The sequence below is a fragment of the Cryptomeria japonica genome, chromosome 8 (genome assembly GCF_030272615.1).
Source record: "Cryptomeria japonica chromosome 8, Sugi_1.0, whole genome shotgun sequence".
NCBI lineage: Eukaryota > Viridiplantae > Streptophyta > Pinopsida > Cupressales > Cupressaceae > Cryptomeria > Cryptomeria japonica.
The window spans coordinates 470,115,005-470,135,315 of record NC_081412.1 but is presented as its reverse complement, the minus strand read 5'-3'; positions in this window follow the sequence as shown (position 1 = coordinate 470,135,315).

The window sequence follows — 20,311 nt, the reverse complement described above, 5'->3', positions numbered from 1 at the left end:
AGACCTATATGTATATGTAGATAGGTGGAGAGGAAGGGAGGGAGAAAACTAGAGAGAGAAGAGAGGGAGTGGGATGGAGAGGTGATGACCTAGAGAATGGAGAGAGATAATAAGAGAGGAAGACATAATAAGAGAGCATTGGGGAGGGAGATAGAGAGGAAAGAGGAAGAAAGGGAGAGAAAAGATAAGAGATATAATAACAAAGAGAGGAGTAAGATGGTATGGATGGAGAGGCAGGCATGGAGGGAGTGAGATACCTAGGGAATGAGGATATAAATAGGTTTGGAGAGAGAGAGAGAGAGAGAGAGTTCATAAATGGATAGGGGTAAGGGGGAGGGAGAGAAAGGTAGAGAGGGAGGGAGAGAACTAGAGAGTGGACAAATAGATAGGTGAGAAAGATAAAGGTGGAGAGAGAGGTGGGTAATGATATTGGGAGGGAGTGGTAGTGAGGTAAAGAGGGAGAAAGTGAGAGACCTAGATATGGGGATAGAGAGGATGGAAGGGATAGGTAGTTATCAAGAGAATGGAAGGGGGGAGAGAAACAATAAGATCGTGAGAGGGAAGAAGAGAGAGGGAGGGATTCAAGGATAAAAATAGGGGAAGGAGGGAATGAAAGGTAGAGAGGGTGGGATATACCTAGAGAGGAGAGAGAGACAGAGTGAGAGAGATGAGAGAGAGAGAGAGAGGAATAGAGTTTGGGGAAGATAAAGAGAGTGATATATAGAGCTAAAGAATGCTAATAGGAGCATATTTATTACTAGATTTTGACTAATATGATCCTCTAAAACTTAGAATTTACATTATAACTCCTATAGAGTTGAAACTACTCTCAAACATCCTGCCAATTTATATACATGAAATATAACTTAAAGTATAAGAAAGGAAAAAGACATATTGAAATATTACATAGAACATTTTCCCATTCATGAAATTTACAATTTGACAATGCATAATATTTGGCGAGCGCCAAATTTGGTGCTCACCAAATGCAAAAACTACACTTTTCACATTTGGTACTCGCCAAATGTGAGAAGTGAATTTCTTGAATTTGGTGAGTGCCAAATAAGGCGAGTGCCATATTTGGCACCGGCCAAATGGTTTTCATTGAAAAACACCAACCCTTTGGGTTGGATTGTACTTGGGCATCCAAGCCTGAGACATGTTTTATCATAAGATTAAAAAATTTCAAATATTTTTGGCTATGTTATCCATCAAGTTTGCACGCATTTCAATGTAAATTTAAAAAAACACCATATCAATCTTAAGATCTCTCTTATTTATCCAACCATGTAATTTGTTTCACATTTTGATTATGTTAAGGCTTTCATCTTTAATTTCTTTTGTTTGTGTGTTCACTTTTGGTCAAAAACCAACATGTACTATTTTGGGTATAATTGTTTATACATTCATCATATTTTGAAACAATATACATTTTTAGAAACTAGACTCCATTTTGCACACTTTGAAAAAAAAAGTTTAAATTTTTTATTAGTTCTCAATGATTTTAGGGGGGAGCACACTCAAGTTTCCTTTTTTCAGGATGTGTCGAGTTCAAAAATTAGTAGAAAATCATATAATAATTAAAAAAATAAGCTGAAAAATCCAACATAAACTACAAGGTGTTCGCTAATTTCTCACCAAAACGGTTTTAAAAATTCTATAAAAAAATTATTGTTTTAGGGGGCCACAACAGACACTATGTTATTTTTTTGCATCAAAACAAGACCACCTTTTGTGGCCCCCCTTTTTGAAACCCTTAATCTCCACTATTTTTTTAAAAAATTAGTAGTTTAGAAAGTAGACTCTAAGCACTTTGATTCTTGTTCTTGCTGCATCTTCAAATTTGGAGTGTAACTATGTTCAATTTATCGTCAAAGTTCAGACTTTTCTGATTTCAAAATTAAAAATGGCATCTTAAGACCCCTTTTTGGTACCACAACTTGGTGCACATACCCTAAAGTTCAATCCTATCCTTAATAATGGGCCTCCAAGACTCCAAAACCCATTTTCTTAGATTTGGAAGTGAATTCCATAAACCATTGAACCTACAAATAAGAGAAGCATGGGAGAAGTATTCTTCTTTCTCCAACACATCCTATCCACAAATAATAATATGGGCAGAAGAAAAAGAACACAAGGGTTACCCCTATCAGAGGGATGAACAAGAGTAGAAGGATTTTACCACTAGAAGAACCAACCACCTTAGCATAGAAAAGATGCATTGAGGAAGAAGTAGGAGCATACACACACATCAAAACAAAACCTAAAGGTGGGAAATAAGTCTCAATAGGGATACCATCATTTGCAAGTAGCAAACTAACAAGCAGCGAACCAATGATGAACTTGCAATAGAACACGGTAAACTAGGAGTAGAATGCAAAAGGATATTAGTAAAGAGGAAAGTCATTTCAAAATAAATTTTATATGAAATTTTCTCTTTAATAATATTCAAAATAAATTTAAATTATATTCAAAAAATACCTTCTAATAATTTTTTTTCAAATATATATCTTTTAAATCTATCAAAAAAATTATAGACTTATTAAATATTTCTTTAATATATTTTTATTGTTTTATTGAATAATTGAAAACATAAGAAAAATAATAATTAAAAATTTTAGTCAATATTTGAAAATATCTAAATAATAATAATTTAAGAGAATCAACAATTATGTAATCAAATATTTTATTGATGAACTATTAATATTTTATCTACAAAAGTGAATTTTTTTTTTTTTTATTAAGAATAAGGAGATCACAAAGTCAACAAATACCACCGAGAATCAAAGTATCAGAGGACAAGCCTCACACAACAAAAAAGACGAATCCTATGCACAACTAGACTGATACAAAAACTGGACTAGAGCATAAAACAACATCTAATGCAACACATCTTCAAAAGAGTCCACCCACGCAGTCCACCCCAAAGAACCTTCCATCCAAACCAGGTTCTTTTGATCTTGGATTTGCTTCCGCATGTATAACATCTCTCCAGTAGTACACTGAGGGTTTCTTTTAATTTCCTTGCAGATGCGATCAAAAGTAAGGTTGAAATTGCAGATATTGTCCAGGTGCAGCCTCCAGAAGTATCCATTCTTAACTTCGTTAGTAAAGAACGTAGCATGTCCATCCCTAAGCAACCTTTTGAACTTAGCTTTGTTAACCGTCATAGTAATTTGAATCTGCAAAAAAAATTTGAAATAAGTGAGACTTCGAAAAGACTCAATAAGCAATCTGGGGACATTTTGAAATCTTTCTTCATTTCTGCACTTCCAAATTTGCCACAAAATGTTAGCTGAGAGAATATCCCAGAACATATTAACATCTTTTTTAATATTAAAAATAAAGCTAGTAATAACTTCAAGAATATTGAAGGAAGCAGGGATAGAAATACCAAACATCAACCAAACCTCTTTAGCAAAAGAGCACTCAAAGAATATATGTCTTCCCGTTTCCGGGGTTCTGCAAATGCTGCACATGTTAGTCTCAGAGAAGTAATTCCTAATAGGAAGTTTATTAAGAATAAGTAACCATTTAAAGAATTTGATTTTAGGATCTATAGAACTTTTCCAGAGATTGTCAAAAATCTTATTCCAAGAATGAACATCCAAATTAACATACCAAGTATCATTAATGTGCTTGATAATGTCATTATTGTTGTTAATGATGGAGTAAATGTTTTTAGATTTAAGCCCGGAAATGATAATACCACCAGGCCATTTGATTTTCTAATAACTATTAGAATCAACATGGCAAACATTAGGAATACTCCTGCTGACCCTGACAATCATATTATACGTTCTCTTATGAGAATCTGAGAGATTAAATTTACTTTTAAGCTCATCCCAATGAATAAGCCTGTCATTTTCAAAAATATCAATAAGTTGCTTGATCCCAAGGTTAGCCCAGCATTTGGCAGAACAACCTTGGGTAAGGGCAAGGGGCTTATTGCCAAGCTTAAGGTTCCACCAAATGGACCTCTCACCATGGAGGGTCTTATCATAAAAAAATCCTTATTCTTAATGAATTGCCTAACATGGTTCCAGGCTTTCCAGATAGACTTGAACATAGCCAAGTCTTGAACAATGATAGGGAATTCACTACAAATAAGATCAGTAAGAGGGAGATTTTTCCAAAATTTAGCGTTCTTAGGATAACCCCTTTCAATATTGTTACGAATAAGAACTCTCCAAGGGTCATCCCCCTCCAAGGCATGAAAGATCCATTTGGAGGCCAAAGCAAGACCACTCAGTCTTAGGTCTTTAAGCCCCAAGCCCCCAAAGAGTTTATCCACATGACACCAACTCCATTTAATAGAGTGAGCCTTGTTATTTCCTTTCCCATCCAACCAAAGATACTTCCTAATAGCCTTTTGAATTTCCATAACTTGGTAATCATTAAACATCCAAGCTAAAGCATAGTAAATATTGTAAGAAGAGAGAATCTTTTGACAAACTTGCACTCTACCCGCAAAAGACAGAGACCTGTTATGCCACTTATTCAACTTATTATGAATCTTATCTTTAACCCAACTCCACATATCTTTCAAAGAAGGATCGACAAAAAAGGGAATACCCAAGTATCTAACAATATTTGAGGGACCACCCCACTGAAATTCAAACTTACTGAACCAATCAGGAGGATGGTTATTCCATCCAAGACAAATAGACTTGGACTGGGATAACTTAGCTCCAGAAATCTTACAGAAAAAATTGAGTTTATGAGTCATAGCAACAAAGTTATCTTCAGAAACCTCATGAAAGAGAGAAGTATCATCAGCAAACTGGCAATTAATAAGCTCCTTGTTATCAGGAAGAGTGATGCCTTTGACAGCAGGGGATAAGGTGTTATCCCTAAGAATATAGAACAGAGCTTCAGAAGCAATAACAAAAAGGGCAAGGGCAAGCGGACAGCCTTGTCTAATAGATCTACCTAATGGAAAAGGGGCTGATAAAGAACTATATATGGTGAAAATGGATAACAAATAACAGCAATATTGAAAGACTAAAATGGATTCAACCACCAAACCCTAGCCTAACAATGAACAAAGATCCACCATAACATATGAAGATAACCTAAGACAATGCAAATAACTCAAAATCACAAAGATTATACCATCACATGTCCACTAGGGTTTTGATCTCCATTCTTCCTATCTCCATTGATCTTGTTTGATATGCTTGCTCTCGGATTTTTGTATGCACAAGAGCTCAACAAAGAACGGAATGTGGTTGCAAGTAGAATTGTAGTGTAGTCAATTGATCAAGTAGTTAGGGTGCTTGATTAGGGCATTAGTGTTTGACAATGAAGAAAGCATCTCCTTAAATAGAAGACACAATAAGAAATGGAGGGTTAAGATTGAGAGCTGTAAAAAGGAGGTCGGCTAGGATTAAAGGGTAGGTATAAGAAATACCAAAATAATGAAAGGGGTAGGTAGTGTATGAATTAAGAGATGAATGACATGTGTCATGTGTAGAAAAAGATAATGAACTAATTAAATAAATAAAGATTTATTTAATTAATAGAAGAAATAGGACAATTAAATAAATAAAATATTTATTTAATTTAGGAAAGGAATAATTTAAATAAATAAATGTATTTATTTAAATGAGAAATAAGGCTAGAAGAGGATAAATGAATTAATTAAATAAATAAAGATTTATTTAATTAATAGAAGAATTAGGCTTAGATAATTAAATAAATAAAATATTTATTTAATTAGACATGACAATTTTGGGTGTCTACAAGAACCATTAATATCAATTTGGGCATGAGCATCTCTAAGAAGCATTTTAACAATGTCACAGAAGAAGGAAGGGAAGCCAAAAGCATCAAGCATCATACTAATAAAGCCCCATTCAATTCTATCATAAGCTTTTTCAAAGTCTAGTAAAACCATAGCAACATTCTGATTAGTATGCTTAGCCCAATTGAGGGCTTCCCAACTAGTAATCAAGTTCTCAAGAATATATCTTCCTTTAACAAAACTAGTTTGGGTAGGGCAAACAAATTTAGGAATAACAGTTTCCAACCTTCAAGACATGATTTTGGCAAGAATCTTGTAAGAAACATTTAAAAGAGTTATAGGTCTCCAATTTTTTAAAAGAGCTTTATCACCTTCTTTAGGGATGAGCTTGATGATCCCAGAATTAATCTCCCTACCCAAAGTACCGACATCAATAGCTTCGTTATAGATGTTAAGAAGGTCTTTGCAGATCCACTTAATATTGGCTTTATAAAACTCCACAGGGAGCCCATCGGGTCCCGGAGCTTTATCATTGCTAAGAGAATTGATAGATTTTTCAATTTCCTCCAAAGATATAGGCTATTCAAGAACAGAGGCATCATTATCCAAAATTCTTTTGGGGATAAGGTTCTTACACTGATCTCTAAGAGTCCTAGCTTCCTGAGAATCTTCAGAGGTGAAGAGCTCTTCATAAAAAAGAGCAAATTCTTTTTTATTATCATCAATATTAGAAACCATATGATTATTAATAAGTAATTTATCAATTGTATCTTTAGCCTGTTTCTGTTTAATGAGATTGAAAAAGAATTTACTACCTCTATCACCAAATTGAAGCCAGTGGGCTCTAGAGCGAATTCTGGCTCCTAAAGCTTTCTGATGTTGATGTTTTCTCAGCTCATTTTTAGCATAAGCCAGTTGATGGCAGAGATAGGGATCATCATGATTACTTTGGATAGCCATCTCAGCATTGTATAAGTTATTGTTAAGCCAGGACTCCTTATGTCTGTAATCCTTGGCCTTCTTTTGGCCAACCGTTCTTGACAAATTCTGCCATGCAGGAATGTCCAAGTTCCACCTATCGATAAAGCATAATGAGGGGTACTGAGATTCATTAATAAATCTAATAATTGAAATAGCAGCAAGAATGTCTTCATCTTTCAACAAGCTAGTATTGAGAATGAATTTATTATTAGCCTTATTACCACACGAAGGGGAGCGACCAAGATTGATAGAAATACAGATCGGGTGATGATCCAAAAGAGTAGTAGGAGAGACCAAAACAATATTATTAAGTTTATCCGGGATCACAGAGAAGAAAATATGATTAAGATAGAAACGGTCCAATCTAGAATAGATTCTAGCTTGACCTTTCTGATAATTGCACCAAGTAAACTAGAGCCCAGGATTATTGTTCTTATTCCCAGATAACGGATCAAACAGAGATTTAGAACATTTAAAATTATTCCAAGCAAGTCTTTCCTGCTCTTTCCAGGAGAAGGGGAGACCCCCCATCTTATCTTCTTAACTTTCAATCATATTAAAATCACCACCAAACATCCAAGGAATATCTGGAAGTAAACATAGCCAAGACCAAAAATTGGATCTTTCATTATAATCATTGGCAGCATAAATAGAGCAAATACCAAATTCCATATCATTATGTTTAAAAATTAACCAAATAGCTCTGTTACAGGGGGAAAAGCCAAAGCCCTTAATTTTAGGTCCCCATTTAGGGCTAACCAAAATCGCAACTCCTCCTTTCCCCTGAGGGTGGTTAGTGCAGAATTTGAGAGCATCTTTCAAGATATAGTTTAAATTGGATTCAAGAGTGAATCCAGTAGATTTGATTTCTTGCAACATCATAATATCTAAATTATTCATAGTACTGAGAAAGTTTTTAACCACAAATTTTCTATCAGGACATTCAAGTCCTCAGATATTCCATGAAATACACTTCATTGGAACAGAATTTTAGGATTGGATGCATCAGAAACAACTACATCCTCCATAGGAGAGGCATCATTAGGGTTAGCTTGATTTTTCTTTTTATTATTCTTAGGTTTATTTTTTGAACCAAGCGGTCTTCCTTTCCTCTCTGCCATGAGGATATCCTCATTATCCAAGAGCGAAGGAGAAGCCAATTCTTGTTCCACAGACTGATTGGCGACAGACAATGCTGGAATGACCTCAAAGAAGAAATCATTAGAGATTTCCTTAAAATCTTTAACAGGGACCTTAGGATTAGGGGTTTTTAAAACATTTTGAGAAACCTTAGTGGTTTCTTGCGTGCCCATATCTAACAGAGGGGTAGAAAACATAGAAATTCCCTGCCCATTTTTATCATCCAGAGGGATAGAGGACTTTGTAGAGTCCTGAACCTTATCCATCAATTTTACTGATGAAGGAGGCGGGAGTATTTTTTAAGCCGCATTATTTCTGTTAGATCTATTTTTTCTCTTTTTTGTAACTTCTTGAAATCCATCAGCATCCACAATGCCAGTAACAACCGCATTACTAAAAGTAGGTAACAGCAAAGAGGAGGAAAGAGACTGGGAGGAATTGATAGGGGGAGGCGAAGGGCTAGGCTTAACAGAGGAAGAGGGGATCAATATGGAAGGGCTGTTTGACGAAGATGGGTTTTTTGGGGTTTTGTTTTTGATGATAGGGCAGTCTTTTCTCAAATGCCCCTCTTTCCTGCACAAGAAGCATGCATTTAAACCCCCTAGGGTTTCGACAGGGCAGGATATCTTTTCTTTATCAATCTCAATGAAAAGTTCTTTGGGTAAATCATGACCAGGTTTTAAAGCAATAAGAACCCTAGCATCGAGATGGGGAACCAACCTAGCTGAATCGTCCATTCGAAGAAATTTGCCAAGGGGTTCAACCAGGTAAGGAATAAATCGCCATAAAAAAGGGGGTATATTCTTAATGAGAACCCATCTGGGGGCTAAAAGGGCAACTATCTCATCTAGGTTAGCTTCAGCATTCCATGCCAGGGCTCTAAACGTTGTGTTACCAACAAACCAGTATTCCTTTTTTAAAACCGCTACCTAAGAATCATTGTTATTAAAGAAAATCATAAATAACCCCTTTTGTATCTGTCTACAAAACGAAATTTGAAAACCAAGCTTCAAATTCCAGTAATTATAAAACCAATCATCTAAAAACTTTCTTGCAGGAACCTTGTCAATTTCTACCGCAGAGAAGAAAATGGCAGTGTTCCTCAATCTTTCTTTTTCCCTAATAATCTCCACTAACATTTCTTGGTTCGGGGTAACATGAAATGAAGAATTGTCCTCAGATTGCTTACCTCCTGTTGAGATCTCATCGCGCGAAGGTGAAGTAAAACGGGCTCCAGAAACAATCGTCGGGGAGGATTTAGCGACTGCCTCCAGGAAAGACCGCGGCTTACCACCTGCATCGATGTTAGACCTGGAAGCATGGCTACTACTATTTCCCACACCATTATTTATGTTTGCAGAAACGAGTGTGTTATTCGGCACAAGGCCAGCAGAAAACTTAAATGCAGGAGAGGAATTAGCATTTAATGAGGTCAGATCACACCTGTTTCTGTCCAGATTGCCATTAAGGCAGTTGCTAGAGTTCACCACCTTGCCACCCGTATTACCTTCGACTGCCGCCATATTACCATTCTCCGCAATTAGGGTGCTAGCTAGACCCGCCGGCGGATCACCATCCGGCATACCGTCGACCAAAAAAATAATAGAAGGCAGAAAAGAAGGGAAGTTCGCCTTTTCCAAAAGTGAAATTATTCATGTATATATGAATTATATAGAATAAGTATTTAAAAATATAATTAAGATAATAATGATGTCAAAACAAGAGTGATTTATGAGTCATTGCATACTTTAAAAGATTTACTAATTGAAAAATGTTAAAAGGTGAAAAGATCAAAATCATAAAGATTTTATTATTTTTAAATAATTATATAAAAAATTAATTTAAGAAGAAAATAAATTGAGAAAAATTAAATACTTTTGAAAAAAATATTAAAAAAAGTTTAAATGCTTTTAAGGATTTGAGTATTTTTTTAATGTAATTTTTAAATTGTCATTAAGATATTATAAAAAATATTTAAAATCATTTTCTTCAACAAGAGCTAAAGAACAAAGTAATTTATAATAAAAACATTTGCGATAGACTTATTTGGACCCCCTCTCAATCTAGTAACTATGCAATGAAGCAAGAGTACCATGTTCTTAGTGACCAACATCATGTTCAAAAGTTGAGATTCTTTTCCTTTTGTTGGATAGCAGCAAGTCTAGCGAAAGTTGGGTCATTTGCTTGGCTTTCTCTTAAAGGAAGGATTCTTACTAGCAATAGATTGGCCTCCCTGGGTATTGCTCCAATTTTTTAATTGTGTTATGTGGAAAAGAAGTGGAAACAAAGGATCATCTTCTCCTTAATTATGATTTTGTAAATACATGTTGGACTTGGATCCTTAAGAAATTGCATTGGTCTACTCCCCTTCATTCTAAATTGATTAAGGTGTTTGAATCATGACCTAAATTGTATCAAAAGTATTTTTTTCAGCTCTTTGGGAGGTTGCCCTACCATTTTAATCTAGAACATATGGTGGGAAAGGAATGGGACGATTTTCATAAATGAATGTAGTAAGGTAGAAGATGTCATCAGCAACATTGAGAAAGAAATTTTTTAATTAGTTTTAGCTCATACCATTAAGTATAAAAGAATAGATTCTTGCTTCACATCTTGGGATAGTTTTGTTATGTTCATATGGAAAGACATCAGATTTCCATTTAAAGGGAGCCTCATTAACAATTCCATTAAGAAGGTGGATAGAAAATAAATCAAATGGAAACCTCCACAGAAGGATTTCATTAAGTTAAGTTTTGATGGTGAGGCTAAGGCTAATCCAAGGATTCGAGGAGTAGGGTGTGTTTTAAGAGATTATAGAGGTAAATTCCCTATTGTAGGGGTAGCTAGAATCCCAAATGGGACTAAAAATGTAGCAAAAGCATCAACTTTGCTATTTGGGCTTAGATTAGCATGCAAAATTGGGGCTAAGAATCTTGCCATTAGAGGTGATTCAATGAACATTAACTCTGCATTTAAAAAATTTGAAACACCAAACTAGAAGGTAAAGTATATCCTTCAGGAGGCATGGAGTTGGCTACAAATCTTGATCATTTTCAAGTTACCCACTACTTTAGAGAAGCCAACAAGATTGCAAACATTTTAACAAATAAAGGGTGTTGTTTGCTAGAAGGGGATGTAAAGAATGTGATGTCAAGAATGATGTAGAGTTAGAGGTGGTAGTACTAGATGATGCCAATTTTTGTAATTTCCCCCTTTGTTCCTTTGTTAGATGCCTTGTTCATATGGGTATAGTTAGCTTGTTTGAGCATTGCTCAAGTGTTATATTTTTGTATTATTGGGGTTGAGATCTTCTCCCCTATTTGTTGCTCTTTTAGTTTTCTTCATATATCTATTTTAAGTTTTATATTGTACTAAAATTCCTATTATATTAATATATTTATTCTATTGTGTTTTATCAAAAAAATAAAAAACTTATTAATACTCTTTAAAAAATATTTATTTGATTATTTGACATAAATATATAAATGAATTGTAATTGAATTGGTCTTAGATTTATAATAATAAAACAAGAATAGATGACGAATTAACAAAAATATTTAATTTATTTTTTATTGGTAAGGGGCACCTTTTAAGATCCCAGATACTATTGTTGCTCAAATCTGTGAGTCCACTAGCCTAATGGAAGCACAAAGCCTATGAGCATAGCTACCCAATGGAAATTTGAACCTTGGTGGTAAATTACATAAGTCACCCCAAATTAACAAATATTTTTTTAAAATTACTAAATAAAATAAATAAATAAAATGAAAGAATTAAAATGATAGTTGTATATATTATTTAAAATACAAAAAAAAAAAAATTCAAAAAATTCCTTCTAAGAATATCATATAAAAAAATATTAAAATAAAAATCTTATACAAAACAACTTAATAGTTCAACATTATTTTTATAAAAATTAATATAATATAAAAATAATATATAAGACAACTTTAATATTTTAATTTAATTTCAAATTTATTTATAATTATATTTAATAATCAAAATCATATATTTGTATTAAAATTTGAATTCTCTACCCATTCATACTATAATGTCAAGAAAGTAAATTATTTATTTGTGACTATAACTTATAAAAAAAAATACGAAATAAATTGTTTTAAGCAACATAAAAAAATTAATTAATCATTCTAATTTCTTTAAACGTACATTTTGATTAAAGTCTTAAATGTTGTAATTTATTGTTATTAATTATTTTAATATGTTCATACCAAGGTCCTAATTTTATTCATTTAGTTATTCTATTATGTAGAGGAATAGAAGCTTAGTTAAAATGTGCAAATTAGGTGTTGTAGATTTTCTAAGTCTTAATGTTGTAATTATTTAATATTATTAAATATTATAATTATTGAAGTGTTAAATAAATTTTGAGAATTATTTATTGATGTTTATTGTCATATATTATTTGTCTAATGGTAATTATAATATCATTAAAGAGGGGATTACAAATTAAACAATGAGTGGCATATTTGACCCATTATTTTTAGTCATTTATGAGGCATGTTAGCAAATTAATGAAATCAAAATATAGAGTTGTGAGGTTACACGTGATTCTCGTGTTCCTAAGGTTCAAACAACCAAATTTGGAGTTACATTTAACTTTTTGTATGAGTTGCTTGGAAAATGAATCCAATTTTGACTAGTTGGACCAAGGTTTCCTTCATAGTTTTCAACTCATTATTTTTTAATTTATTTTAAGTTATTATATATTTTTATTTTTGAACATGTTTAATCTTCGATAAATTTTCATAGTATAATCTATTTTTTACTTCAAGTTTTATTTAAATTAAATAAATACAACTTTGAGATTGTATTATAATTATTTTTAAAAAATATTAATGCATTAAGTGTGCTTTCGTGTTGGGTGTTGGGTCTTTTCCTTCACCTATTTTATGAAATTATATACTGTCTCTACTTTCATTATTCTACTAAAATTAATTTGTGTTTGTGTTTGTAGTTTTTCTTCATAATGATAATGTGAAGCTAGCTTGATCAATTTCATTATTCTATTAAAATTACTTTATATGTATCTATGTATCTATGTATCTATGTGTGTAGTTTTTATTTATAATGGTAATGTGGAGGGAGCTAGGATTAATTTTCATTTGGTACCAAATCTCAATCAAGTTGCACAAATTGTATGATCCATGGGAGGATTAGTTGCTATTAAATTAACCCTTTCTTGATTATGATATTTATGTAGTTTATATTTATTTTTAGGGGTGTGAATGGATGGAATAGCTAGAATGTAGATCAAGAATTTTTACAGCACTAACTTTGAGCTTTATAAGCTCAAGAGGGAGAATTTACTTAAAGATATAGAGATCCATTGTTTGTATAGTCTAGTAGAGAATTTACTTAAAGATATAGAGATTCATTTTATAGAGTCTAGTAAAAACCCTCTAGAATGTCTAAAAAACTATGCAATAGTTGATAGGAAGGTAAGAAGCTTGTTAGCATTTTTCATTTTAATGAAATTTCCCAAATATATCAAACAAAACCACACTAATATGTCTATATCAAGTTAGGTAATTTGTATCAAAGTCAATTATAAATAAGCTTTTTTTAGGATGAATTATGGTGATTTTATGATAAAGAACCTAAATGCCTCTAATATTATGGTGAGATGGATAAAATATATGGGTGTGAAGATGGATGAGAAAGACGAGTACATCACACTACTATATTCTTTACCAAAATCATGGGACAACTAATTTATATGGAATTATTAACACTATATCAAAGTCGAACCTTGACGATATGGTTGTTGTTCAAATAATAAAATAATGTCACTGGTCTAGTTTCGCATATTCAACTAGGGTGAAATAATACTCTCCTTTTAAGTACACTTAGGGAGTTGTGTCAAACAATTATGTTCCCATTACTTATGCATCTAATTAGCACTTGCCTAGTTAGGTTGAGTTATACTCCACCCATCATGTTAGTTAGAGAAAGTTAACTCCACTCCTAATTATGAATGATTATTAGTTTAAATCTTACCTTGTCACCATCCTATCTCTCAAGTTTTTAGACCCAACAGATCTATCTATTTACAAGGATTCCTTTTGTAATCTAATCCTCCATTTATATCCCCAAATCCTACAATTCCCTTAATTTCCTTTATATTAGGGTTTCAAGATTTTCTTTCTCAACATATCTTTCCTTAAGATCCTTAAGTATCACATTTCCCTACTTTTTGGATTTTGGAACTTTCCTTACATTAGTGTGGGTTTCCTTAAATTCTCCAATCCTGGTATTTTGTTTGTGTGAATAAGGACATATCCTAGATAGCTCTTAGTTAGCACCTATTCACACATGTTAAGTTTACTTAGGATAACTTAGTTGTCACATAGAAATCTCATTTAATATTGTTCATATTAGTTATCTTAAGTGTCATTCTAGATAGAGATGAGTAACAACTCATTGTTTAATATTAGTTTCATAATGCATCATGCATTTAATTTTGTAATAAGAGTAGTTGTAACTACCTCATCATCTCTTGTCTATATAAGCAAGGTTCATGTGTACATGGTATCATATCAATATATCTCAATCATTTCATTTCAATCTCCATTGTTCATTCTTGTTCATGTTGCAACATTCTCTTGTGATTGGTTTGTTTCTTGGCCAATCCCTTGAAGTCTAGAGCTTCAAGATGGGATCTTAATCTTTCCAACATGATATCAGAACTTTGCCCAAGAAAATTTCCTCCCCGTTCTAGAGAATTAAGCTTTTGATAGAGATTCATTATTTTTCCCCTCCTACAAGCTAGTCTGCAAACCCAACATCATTTCAGCGTTGAAAATTCCTTCAATGTTTTAGAAATTATCTTAATTTGAAATGTTGTTGTATCTGTCTATGGTGTCATTATTCGATTTTTCCTTTTAGTCTATTTGTGGCGGAAGTTGTTCTACGAAGGCATCATTGTGTAGTAACAACAAATATACCTACATTTGTAATTAGATTTGCTATCATTGAACATCGATGTCATTATATATTGGTAGAAGTGGTTGATATACATTTGTGTAACATCTCTCTATCATCCAAGCTAGCATTATATTGGAGGTGTATATTGTTGAGAAGCCGATATTTAATATTGGTGTAAGCCGACTTTATTAGCAGTGACATCATATTGTGTGGCGTCTTCCTTATTCCTAAGGCCAACAACATTGGCAGTGATTCATTATTTTTGGACCAATGTTACAGTCTTAAATAGTTGGTAGTGATTCTACATTATTGGTTCATGGTACATTGGAGCGATATATAGAGAGTGGTGACCAACATAGTGACAACAATCTATCTTCGGAAGCATATTATTGGCGTGAATATCTATTATCCTATTACCTAAAGTGGCTAGCTTGACGTTTTGTGGATCGGTTTATAGTAGTAGTTATTTGTTTCGTCATCTTTTCTGTTTGATTGGGTCAATCTTAAATCCCACACACTAAGCAACATATTAAACCTAGAGAATATCAGTCAACTCTGAGTGTTTAACACTTTTAAACCTAGAAGTCAAACCTTAATGTGTGTGATGTAAGCCATCCAATTTGATTGGGTCAATATCTGTTGGTAGCACTAAAGCAATGTAATCAATAGCAACAATATTTAAGACTGTGATAAATATATAAGAAACTGATACATATTATTGATTGGTGGTAAATATCGTATTGGCATCATAATAAGACCTAGCTGATTATTTGAGAGTCGTTATTATTAGTTTCTACCATGCACGGAACTATAGCAGAGGTTCTAAGTTTATCTAGTGATTGAAGCTTTTCTCTCTAGCAAATCCGGCAACAGTTTCAATTAGTGAGCTATTTATATTGTGAAGATTTTAGATTGAAACATGCTCAGAGATTAACTCGGGAGAAACTCTGTGGCCTATTATTGGCTTCTATTCACAAATGTAGAATGTTAGAGAAAAAATTGTGAGTTCCCATGCAAGAGAACACACAAGATACGACAATTAATAATAAGACTGATGTAACAATTGATTAAAGCGGTGATTTTTAGCTTAGGGTATGCCCATCTGGCTTATAGAGATGATGTATTAAATATCAAGGGGACACCTATGATAGCAGTCCCGAATACAACATCCTACCTCCGAATGGTAGTCGGCTTTCATGGAAAATGTGAAAAACAGCTGCCCGAATTACGTGGTTGTTGAGGATATTGATCTCATATTGACCAAAAAGCCCTAACTTCACTTTCTATTACAATCAAGTGTGATCAAGCTAGTGAAGAACTTGGTTTATCATGTTAAATCAAGAATATTGAATTTCATCACCAGTACATGCAATAGTTGGTTAATAAGGAAGATGTTTTTTTTTGTTTATCTTTCATTATAGGGTTTTGCATTTTTGTGTCTAATAGTTCCAAATTTACTATGTTTTCAGAATAGTGTCTATTACATTTTCTGTATGGCCTAATATCTTTGCCTATGATTTAAATGCATATTTCATTTTGTAAAAAAAAATTGAGCCTTCAGTCAATAAAACAAATGCAAATCTTAGGCTAAAAGTGCCTAGAGCATTTTTTAACATTCTATGCATAAAATGCTTCAAACGTGCTATCTCTAGAATCCAAAATTGTCCTTGTGTATTTGTTCCTCTAAAAACTCGCATATATGTGTTTAACAGTACTAATTAAATTGCATGATTTGCTCAAAAATCTTGTTCAAATGTTTGACTATTTTGCTCATATTAATGGTAATGGTTCTATTGGTAACCCAGATAAAAGATTGTTTTCAAGACATTCACTTATGATTTAGATATAACTTACTCTAGGCATTTTTGGTCGAAAACCATCTCCACATCCTATTCTAGAACCCTTTAGACAACTGATATGAATATCTTGCTTTAAAACTATTTTTAGGCATTTGTTTATATGTAATCCATAGTTGAATCTCAATTTTTTTAGTATACTTTGCCTATGACACATGTACACTTTGTTGCTCTAATTTTTTTTTGGGCAATCACCCTTAATGTAATTTTTCTTTTATTATTCAACCAGACCAAACTACTGTTTCAGATATATAGATTCAATTTGGCAACTAATTCGTGTTGTATATCAAGTGACGCAAAAGCCCCATCAAGGGTCACCTGTTTGATTGAATTTTTCAGTTTAAGAGGTTGCTTAAAACCCTTAAAGAACTTCATCTATGATTTCCATATCAATGTCTTGATCAATTTGTTTCAAGGTTGGACATAGCATGAAGCTAATTTTTGTCTTGGTTATTGCAGCAAAGGCCATTCTGCTTGGTTTTTAACACTATCTAATTATGTTGGGTACCACTATTATCATCCCCTCATTCTTTGTTCCTCAAATGGGTGGCTCAAATGTAAGTAAAAAATACTACACACTCATGTAGTCTCAAAAACTCTAAGAACTTTCCATTATGGAGCTTTGTATGTCTTTTATTTTTTATTCTCTAAGACATTTGAGGGTTTTGCTACTCATGGAATCCTAATTCCTGTTAATTTAGCCACTTATTGAACATCTAAACATTTTTCTGTATAGAATTTTAACATCTTTATTTCTTCTTCACAGAGTCATTGTATTTTGAAAGTTTCATAATTTCTTGCTAAATTTTTTTACAACTTATCCTTTGTTGTAACTGTTTGCCAGGGTTTTGGGGATTTAGATTGTCACATTGTGCGTTGTTTTAATTGTTCTATGGGAAAACAAAGGTAGAGAATGTATAATAGAATAAAAGAGAACCAATGATAAAGCATGGCTAAGCAACTGGCTTTCAAGAAGCCTAAGATAGAGGCTTTATGAGTGCTCCAATAAAGGCCACCAAATCAATGTTGAAGAATTACAAATTGCAATATCCAAGTTAATTACAAATCATGAAAAAAATTCCAAGACTTCATAAGGCAATTCTACAGAAGCATTCGCCTCTACATAACACTTAGGATTTCGTTTTTAAACAACAGCATTTCTAGTGGATTTTTCATTTACAAGTACATAACTTATTACACAAGAAATGAAGATTAAGTTTAATATGAGTTTCCATTAGTCGATATGGTTGAAAATTAAAAATTGTAAATGTAAGTTTTGCAAAAATAAAAATGATTCCACTAAAGTACTATTGAAACTGGCACCAGAGAATCTATATGACTAATAATTATGTGCAATGAAACCAATCAATTGTGAATAGGAAAGTTGTCTTTCTTATGTATAGTGAACAAGGCATTGCAGCCAAATTTCATCATGATTTAGCCAATATCATTCTTGTAGTCTTACTCTTCCATTATTATTTGTTGGTGCCTGAAGTGTGAACCCTAATGAACGTTGTTAATATTTTTCATTTTTCTAATTAATTAAAGTAGGATAGGACTGAACCTTTACATAACCACCACACAAACACACAAAGGGAGGAACTCACAAGCAATGAGACCACCAAACCCACAAAAACCGAAAAAGGAAAGACCCTTTTTTGAAAAGAGACTTTGACTAGGGCCTCAAATTGGTGGGAACAGGATCCCAACAAACAAATCACATTATCATAATAAAGGGGTTTAGGAAAGAACCCCAAACCATAACCTTGAAAAAACACCTTAAAGTATGACCAAAGTGGCCAAGGAAACAAAAAATAATCAACAGATTTTGAAAGACTTTCTACAACCTTTTGATAGAGGATCATCATGAAGGAAAAGCTCCATCAAATTAAGACAGTTGAGCCATCCCTCAAAATGATGCACAGGAGGATGGGGGGAAGCGAGCTTAAAAGCATCAACCCACAAAGAAAACAACATCTACCACAAGAAGTTGAAATCCACCACAGAGGCCAATAAGAAGGGAGAAGATCCCTCTTTGATTAAAGGCCCATAGAATATTTATCCCCCAGCACTCAACTACTTCTAACCCACCACTAATAGCCAATGTTCAACTACAATGCAAAATCCATCTTCAAGTAGGAAATACTTAGATCCCACCACACCCCAAACCATAGCCGACCCCCAAACAAACAAACTCCACCTCATAGGAGTCTCCAACAAGAGGGTTGGTAGCAGCACAAGGGACCCCACCAAAGGCGAAGGGGGCATAAGAGTCCAAAAACCAAATCAAAACCCAAACCCTTCTACTAGAAGCAAACCAAGCACATAAGAGGACCACCTCCATAGGCCCTCTAGCTGGAGTGTTGTGAACCACAACAGCCCCTATAAACAAAAGGGCCACCTCAATAGGCATGTTATTCATAGACACAAAGCCAACTACAACAACTCCATAAGCCTTGACCTCCACAACAAGCAACTTGAAGGCCACAAGATAACAAGGGACAACAACCTAGAAGGGTCTCAAGCTCATAGAACCAAAATCCAAAAATAGAGAAATAAACTCCATAACAGAAGGATTTTGAGTAGAGAAAACAAGGGAGGAAACAAAACCCCACCAACATTGTAGAGAAACCAAGCACTGGGTAACATGACAACCCAAAGAGTGGGCCATAGAGTACAAACCCTTACACTAGTGAATCCACACCAGGGACACACAAATTTACAACACGCAGCCCACACGACACCATTCATCATATTGTCGCACACACCTGGCACAACCCTAGCACCAATGTACTAGTCTGGCACCAAATAGTGAGAGGGGAATGGAATGAACCAAGCCCCTTTTGAAAATACCCTTCCAGAACACATTCACCCACCACCAAACTCCCCAAAGCCAAAGAAAATGAAGACGGGAGTGATTTGGAAGAATATAGAAGGAGGAGGGAGCAACAACAAAGTACCCCACACACGGACACACCCCACCTTTGTAAGATCATGCAGAATAGCCTCCCAAGGGGAAATCAAGAGACAAGCCAACAACCACAATCTCCAAAGAACGGGCACCAAACCCCACAACAAGGAGCTCATGGGCCCAAGCAAAGAGGTCAAAGGACCCAGAAATGACAAAACCCATGTAGTCAAGGGTCAAACCAGAAGGAAAAGAGACAAACCCCCTTTACACAGAGCCTCCCAACCAGAGGGGAACCAATAAGTTGCACACTCCACACCCCAAGACGCACACGACCAAGCAAATCCGTCATCATCATCTTCTCCTACACCTTCCCCATCCTCTAAAACCCTAACACCTCCTCCACCGCCACTCTCACTTGCCATCTTAGCTTATTAATACTTTCCATTGTTCTAATCATAATCTGAAAAAAAAAAAAAAAAATTTCTTCTAACAAAATCACCTAACATTACTTAAAAAAATTGTAAAGAAAATAAAATAATGAATGTAAAGCCACACAAAATTATGATAACAAAGAAAGATACATGTATGTATAAATCCAAAATATATTCTCTTTTAACAAGTGCTGATGCAAGAAGAAGAAAAAAACACGTTGCCCAGAAACTCAAAATTTAAAACACAAAAGTAAAATAGAGACTCTCTTTTTAACACAAACATTCAGACTGCAACAATAAA